Source organism: Xiphophorus hellerii, chromosome 9 (genome assembly GCF_003331165.1).
Source record: "Xiphophorus hellerii strain 12219 chromosome 9, Xiphophorus_hellerii-4.1, whole genome shotgun sequence".
Lineage (NCBI taxonomy): Eukaryota > Metazoa > Chordata > Actinopteri > Cyprinodontiformes > Poeciliidae > Xiphophorus > Xiphophorus hellerii.
The window spans coordinates 7,214,437-7,223,358 of record NC_045680.1 but is presented as its reverse complement, the minus strand read 5'-3'; positions in this window follow the sequence as shown (position 1 = coordinate 7,223,358).

The window sequence follows — 8,922 nt, the reverse complement described above, 5'->3', positions numbered from 1 at the left end:
TGATGAAACTGTACTCTGCCCTCCAACATAAATTTCTACAGGTAAATGTTCAGACATCACTTCCTGGCCTTAAGCTCAAGCCCACTTTTGTGTTTCAGAGAGAGAGTGCTCAAAAGCACACCAGCTACATCAGATTATTAAAATGTTTTTCTTTTCTTTCTTTTTTTTTTAAATCATGTACCACTATTACTCCCAAAAGCTGTACAACCAGTTATTTGAGTTAGGGGATAACTATTTCACACAGGCCAAAATTATTTTAAATGTTTGGAGTTTTTTTTCATAAAAGATCTAAAAACTGCATTTTGTAGTTACTTGGGTTATATTTGTCATATAAAAATATCAATTTGATGATCAGAACTATTTAAGTGATCCAGAAAAAGCAAATGGAGGAAATCTGTGAGTTGCCGAATACCTTTTCATTGCACTTCCTGGAATTCCTGAAAAAACAGTCTGTAAAAACATATGTTGAAGACGCCTTAAAATTCTGTTCTGTTGCAACCACAGCTGCTTTACTTCTCCGCGATTGATGACATGCCATGATAAACCTCTGAAGTCTTCACAGAACAGCTCTGCTATTACTAAGATTGAAGTACACAAGTGGACTACTGAAGGCAGTTGGTTGCATGTATTTTATTTAGAGGTATCTGTAGAAAGAACCCTGAATAAAAATGTGCACCACACGTTTTAGATTTTGATGTGTAAGAAATTTCGAAAATTGTCTTTTTCTTATAGTTTCATCATGAGGCTGCATTCTGCTTCAGTAAATCACAAAAATGTGAATAAACTCGACTGAAATTTTTGATTGTCAAGTAACAAAATGAAAGCAACTTCACTGGGTATTAATAGCCTTTTTACAGTGCAAAAAGATTACAGTGTAATCTTTTTGCACTGTATATTCCAGCAACGCACTGTAATGTATTTTTTTCTTTCTAGTTTCTACACATATTACTTGATTTACATAGAATTTCATTATAAACTCCTAAATGTCTGGTGTCTCCCTCTTGTTGCTTCTACATTTGAATGGTTTTGACATTCATATTTTTAGCCATGACTGCAGCGAGAGTGGGTCTCTTTACATCTGCTCGTAGATGTGCAAAGATCCTATGATAGTCTCTGTAAAATCATTCACCACTGTCAGAGCTGGTAGACTTTTCACCTCATCAGGGAGTTGACTTCATTTGCACAAGCAAAATTGTTATTTGCAAGTGTGGCCACTTCAGTTGAGAAACCATTAGCTTCACAGATTGAAAAATATACTGTGTTGCATAGTGAACAGCAAACATTATTGGGTTTTTATTGAGTGGGAAAATACATTCCCCTCTAGCAGATGGCAAACTCCAGCACATGTAACATCTAATATGCTGCAGTTTAAACACATATCACTGTGTATAGATTGGATACACTACATATTCACATTCTTAGGAAAATTGTTGAAATTGTGTCAGATCTTTCAGTAGTATTGTAGAGAAAACAAATGAATGGAACTTAGAACAGCAAGATTTATGATTCTGAGTTGCCACTGGACATAAAAAATGAAAGCATATGAATAAATAAACACAAAAAAATACCAGCATCAGCCAGCAGTCCAGTCAGCAAGTGTATACATTTTACATACATTTCCATGATGCTATTTTGTCTTGATGATTTATGTTACTTCACAGAAATCAGGACTATCTCAGATGTATTTCTTAATTTTCTTTTGTAGTGGACTCCAGCAGAGGTTAGTGAACAGTTCCCCTTAATGACCCATACAACCATCCACTGTGGGATGTTGTTTTTTTTAGCTAATTTGCAGAGTTAATTGAATTTAAAATCATTGGCTCTGTGAATACTACATTGTTTTATTATGATACAATGCATTTCTTTCAATTTACATGAAGATACCAAACTCTATCTTTAGATAGCCATTGTAAACTGTCACGCCTGAGATGGTCTTCTTCTCTTCCTCTCCCTCCTTCCTGTAGGGTTTGAGCTGCAGAAGTAGTCCCTGGTGTGTGTGCATCTGTTGTTGGCTACATCTTGTTCTCCTGTTCCATAAATACTTTTTGCTTCCAGATACCACCAGATCATTGGCAGACAGACAATGCTAGTTATGGGACAACAAAGCTTTACTTTCTGAAAAAGCTGGTTTTACTTGATATTAACTTTAAGGATTTGTATCACATTCTGGCTTGGTGGAATAGTAGGCTCCACTCCCAGTATGCTGCTGGGCATTAGTATGGATAACTTAAAACACAAAGTCACCTGAAGAAAATTTGAAGGACTAATGTCCCAGCAAGATCTAGAGAACTTGATCAATGGGTCAAGTTCTCTAGATCTCTAAATTCTCAGAATCAAAACCAAACACAGAGAACAACATTCAGCGTCTATGCACCACAAATCTGGAATAAATTTCCAGAAAATTGCAAAACAGCTGAAACACTGAGTTCCTTTAAATAAAGACTAAACCCCCACCTTTTTAGAGCTGCTTTTGATTAGTAGGAAATGGAACATTGAACAACACATTTAGGTATATTGATGATTTTGATGATGATATTAGATCAAATCGATTGTTTATTGCTTGTTTCACAATTATATATATTGTTAAATATATTTATTTCCTACTCAACTCCCACTTTATGGTGTAAAGCACTTTTAACTGCTTTGTTGCTGAAATGTGCTATATATAAACTTTACATAACATCCGCAAGCAGAGATCCCTTCTTGCTGACCAGAAGCATCCACTTATGACCGTTTTCAGACCGCTATCCATCCCTTTCAAAAAATACAAGTACTTTATACCAAAAGCAATTTTTTATAAACAAATTGAAGCAATAGGCTTTTAAAGGACATCTTTCATAGTCAGCAATGTGAAGTGGTAGAACTTTCATTTTTCTTTTTCATGAACATTTTTAAAACAATTACATATTCACTGTTTTTGTTATTTATTTTTCCAGAGATTGGATATCTTGATGCATAATTAAGAAGTATGAAGCAAAGCTGCAGAGGATGTTGTTGTTTTTGATTCTGTTTTCACATTGACGATGGTTAAATGTGTCTGATGGAGATTGCAAGTCTTATTTGATTATTTTTTGTTTGTTTATAAGTTGATGTAAATAGCTTGTGTCATGTAGTCACTCACTGAGTAGAATTTCCCTATTGGAACAATAAAGTATCTATTATATTCTATGTTTCAAGCCAAGGTTTGTTATTCATTAAGCTCAAAGCTAACCATGTTCTCCGCACTGTCAGAGTCTGAATCTCCTCACCAGTATGACTGAGCTCCATTGGAAGAATTTAACATTTTTCTCCACTGATTCAAGACTTCAAAAGAACCACAATTACTGTCAGTGAATTGACCTTAACCCCTTCTTGACTTTTCAGTTTTTATATGGTTTGTTGCCTTACAGCAAGAAGGTCCTGGGTTCTTTCTGCAGGGAGTTTGCATGTTCTGTGTGTGCATGCATGGGTTCTCTCCGGGCACTCCGGCTTCCTCCCACAGTCCAAAAACATGACTGTCAGGTTAATTGGTTTCTCTAAATTGTCCGTAGGTGTGAGTGTGTGTGTGCATGGTTGTTTGTCCTGTCTGTCTCTGTGTTGCCCTGCGACAGACTGGCGACCTGTCTAGGATGACCCCGCCTCTCACCTGGAATGTTAGCTGGAGATAGGCACTAGCACCCCTCCTGACCTCCTGATATATATACTGTATATATATATATACAGTATATATATACAGTACAGACCAAAAGTTTGGACACACTTTCTCATTGAATTCAATGACACAGTTGTGTCCAAACTTTTGGTCTGTACCGTATATATATATATATATATATAGCCTTTTTCTTACATAATTTGACATATCAGAACCATTAGCCTTTCTTAAGATCTTCTTCTGAACAGCCACCCTATTAATATTTTCAACACTATGTGACAAAAGATGAAGCAACTAAAAGCCTAAATGCAGTTCTTAGGTTTTGTTGTTAGGTGCCATTTTTTAAAATCAATATTTGCATTTATTTGTTTATTTTTAGAATTTAAGTGCAGAGATTTCAAATAATACAAAACCATTTTATTTTTTACCAATCACTTATTTTTACATGTTTGATTTTCTTCTTATACATTTTCCACAGTTTAAATAGATAAAATATAAAACATTTAAGGAAGTAGCTTTTGAGAAATATGCAATTTAAAATATAAATAAAATATAAATTTTAAATTGCATATATTTGTAACCTATTTAATGGTTACAAAATGTAAGTAAAGAGAACAGAATGACAGAAAACGGAATACAAAATAAGGGCTTAAATTGATAAAATTGTCAACTGACCTGCCGGTATTAACACATAAAACATACAAAAACATTTTGTTTTCTGGAGGCAAAGAAATCAGTAACAAAAGCTTCGCTTATGCTGAGTGCTATATCTTAGTTTAAGCTTAAGTATAAGTTTAAATTATGCACAGAAGACATTAATAGGGTTAAGAATAACAACATTGAAAAAAAAAAGTCATATTAATAGCACTGCCTGGCTAGTAGTACCTACATTTCTTATTGCTAGATTTCCTTGTTTTTTCATCTCCTTTGTTTTTCTTCACTCTTTTACTTTTTGATGGTATGCTGAGTTTGCTGAGTGGACCAAGGACAATTCTTTCCCTCCAGAGACTGAAAGGAAAACAATTTCCCATTGGGAGACTTTTGCAGAATAAAAAACAGTATTATAACAACATTGTCATGGTTTATAGAGAACATTACTCAGAGGAATAAAATACCCAGCTCCTGCGTTTAGTGGCTGGCTACCGATCAATGACCCCAGCCAAGAGTCCTCTGACTGTAGTTAGTGTCCAGCAGCAATACACAACAGCTCTGCAATGATCATCCACATGTTATGTGCATATTGCATGAAAATTGCTCATGCAATGTAACTGTCATGGAAGTATAAAAAAATGCTCCATGGTTTAGTATATAACTATGTTTTGGCAGTGGGAACTCTTAAGTGATTTTCTTTTACATGCATATTTTAACCAATAACCAAGCGCACAAACACATTTACTGTAACTTTCAATTGTATGTCATAACCAGAGGGGCAAGCTGGGAACACAATCTTAGCCAAGGCTAGAGGCTTTTTTGTTCAATTAAAAAACTAAGCTGCTCTAAAATATAATACATATTTCAAACACTCATGTGCCATCTCTAAATCAGGTTTTATTGAATTTATCCCCAGAGATTTTGCATAATGCTGTTGAAAGGTAAAGAATGCTTAAAATATGTTTCCACCCTGACTGGTGTCTCCATAAAAGCAGCAAATTTCAGCAAATAAACACAACAATATTTTGTATTATTTAGTTACTAACAAAGTATTGACTCTGAAATGAAAAGTGCATGAAGCATTTTAATTAGAACATATCCCATGTGTTCATTCATAAGGAGACACCAAAAGTATTAGCAAACACGCCACTCTTGTAAGTGACATTGTATATGAAATATATTGTTCCAGGGAATATATGAAATGATATCTGTATGGGCAAAATGGTGCAGTAATTAGGAAAATAAATAAAATGAATAGTATTTACTATTCATGTATGAATCCAACCTAAGCCTATTTGAAATTCTTACAAAATTGCTAACATTTGAAGGACTAAGCAGCGATAGAAAAGGAAGGAATAGCAGAGAATCCAAAACTGACAAAAATATATTTTATGGAAATAGTACCTCTTTCAAATATTTCTTCCTTCACCAATTGAAAAGAAAGTCATGAATACCTTCCCATATAAAAACAAAATAACCAAGTCTGACATAATTTCAAAAATGTTTGACATTTTTTCAGAAAAGTGGTGTGTGGTGGCCTGGTAATTGTTTTTGTTATTCTGTCTTTTTTTTTTCTTTTATTAATCAAGACATGGTTTATAGAAAATGTGCAGAAAATTTCATGCAATAAGTGAACTATTATGTGAATACTAGGTTTGCCATATTCATATCTCCCCATTGTGTGCCACTGGTTAAAATGAAGCATGTTTGTCTTAAGTCTTGTTATTATAGTATAAAAACTTTAACCATTCTTGCATTAGTTTGGTTAGATTGCTTTATATAGAAACTCAGTCAATTTCTTGTTGCCGTTCTTAAAACAGAGCTACATATCTGTGCGTTTTCTGAAAGAGAGCAGTGATCATCTTTAATTATAGCATCCTTCTGATTGCATGTACCAATAAGTAACGTCTATATGTTGATGATTTGCTATGAATGTATAGACCATTATGGTCCTCTCTCTCACAATGGCTTTAAGCTTCAGACCTTTCTTCTTGACATTTTGAAATAGCAAGGAAACCTGGGAGCCATTGAGAAGTGGTGTGAGACCCTCAGAAGAAGTGCAGTGGAAAAAAAATCTTAGCTATAATGAGATAAATATTGGAATTTTCAGTTGTTGGACTGTGCTGCACAAGATGTTTGCAGTAATTTTATGGTCATTGTTTGCCCACATTATGAATAACCTTGTTAAGGTCACCATTGTTTTGGGCCAGAAGCTGCATTGGCTAACTCATTATGCTATAATGACTTGCAAACTCCACCTGAGTCGAGGGCTTTGAGTCTTCTCTTCTCTTCTCTTCTCTTCTCTTCTCTTCTCTTCTCTTCTCTTCTCTAGTTACTTAGAAGCTTGCTCTATATTCCATATGGTGCAGGTCTTTCTTTCTATTGCTGCAAGCTATGTTTAAGATGTGATGGCTTAAATAAGGAATGGAATAGAAAGTTCGAACAATACACAAGCAGAACTAAACTTTGAAACTGCAATTAAAATGATTATCATATCATGTGTGTTGCTCCAGTGTTTCTCATCTTTAAATTCAATTTCTGTCACACTATTGGCACATGTTCTCCCCTCTCCAAGTATAGACTATAAAATATAAAAACATTACACAACACCAGGACTTTTCAACACCAGGCAATGAATGGCAGTAGGGTAAAGGGACAAGGGATGGCAGATGGACAAGTGGTTAGAACTAATTCAGCTGTAAGATGGACTGAACTGGGGGAGCGTAGTTCGCTTTGTGTGTGTTACTGCTTGTATGGCAGACTTTGTGTGAGTCTAGCTTTGAGGCATGGCCAGATGCTGTTTTGGGACCTGATCTCAAGGGAATAAAAGCCTTGGCGCTGTAAGACCTCATCAGCTGCCATCAACAATGGGACAGTGTAGAAAAAAAAAAACAAATTACAAGAGATCACAAACACTTACCAAAGAAATGGAATGTTGTGATCTGAAGGTGTAGCTGGAGAATGACTGATGTAGGGGAGACGGCAGAGACCTAAACTGTCACAACTAGGACCAGAGAGAGGTAGAGAAAATAAAACAGCAAATTACAAGTGTGTGTGTGTGTGCGTGTGTGTGTGGGGGGGGGGGAATTAAAAGTGTACAACACCTTAACTTGCTAAATCTAGCTGGTAAAAATACAAAAGTCTGTTTGCTTCATATTGGCACTGAAGTAAGAGTCTATTTCACAATTTTTCAAAATTACAAAAGAACATTTTTTATTTTGTTTCAGCATTACATCTAACTTAGAATTAGACAAATATAAAAAAGCCACAATATATGAACTGGTCAAACTTGGACTGACTTTTTCTTGTCACATTATTCTAAACCCAAAATATTGTCTAGTATCATAAGCATGAAAAAATGCTAGTTTTGCAAAAACAGAATTGTACTTCTAACATTTCCTTTCCTTTTGTCGAGAATGACTTATTTACTTTGTGACTTTTTAATATTTGTGGCTTAATTAATGTAGTTGTTGAATCCATAGAGTAAATTCAGTTTTTTTACAGGGCAATGCAGCATTAGCTCAAAAATGATATTCAGATGTCTGGGTGCAGGACAAATGATGTCTTTTGACACAAACATTGCACTTAAAGATGTGCCATCCTACACTCAGATTGGCTACAGTGGTACAGCATATATCAGCTTGCTAGATAACATGACTGCAACAAAACTTCAGGAAGTTCATCAAACTCACAGTCCTGAGATCAAGCAACAGCTGTCGATATTCCTTTCTAAATTTTATAGACAAAAAAAAGCCCATTCTGTTATTTTGGTTGTTAAGTGATTGACAAAAGTCACAACTCAGACAAATCAATTCAATAATAATAAAAAAGTCTCAATACTGTCAGCAAATCTAATTTATAATATGAGCAGGATTTAGAGTAGATATTTATATTCAAAAATAAATGTAATCTGAATTAAATATCTATTAATTGGGTTCTTTACTTGACAGGACAATTCTTCTCTTCACACAGTACTAAACATTCAGAGTAAATAAAGTGTTCAATATAACCTTCCTGGGAAACTCCTTTTAATACTGCTGATGGACGAGTGTAAGTATTTCATTCCACTTAAAGTGTAACTAAAGCTCCTCTGACAGCATGACCCTGCAGCTAGCAAATTTTCAAAAATTCCAGCAAAGTGGTTGGAGCCAAGAGATACGGCCGAGTGCGGGGTGAGAAGAGAGGGTGGTGGGGCTGCAATCAGGACCAAAGAAGTACTTTTGTCAACATATCCACTTTGTTGCTATATTTATCACATTTTCAGACTCTTCTAGTGATTTTTTTCCAAAAAAGCTAGTGGTAAATCTAACGACTCTTTTTCTGTGTTGTTGGCAACTTTTACGGTAACAATGCTATACTGCAGCTTGACTGCAGGCAGCCTGTCTGTTCTGAGAGCAGCGAGAGCGGCCATTAGCTGCCATTATCTTCTCCCACCTTCTCAGCACTGCCATCAGTCTCACATAATAATCCACACAACACCATACCTTTTCTAATTGTCAGAGGAGAGAAGACCCATCCCACTCTGTGTCCACACTGCAAATAAATCACACATTTGTAAAACTGGGATCACTGCTCTCTGGTCACCATGTACGGCAACACTTGCTACACCGACTCTATTCTATATTCACTTTTGGGCAAGC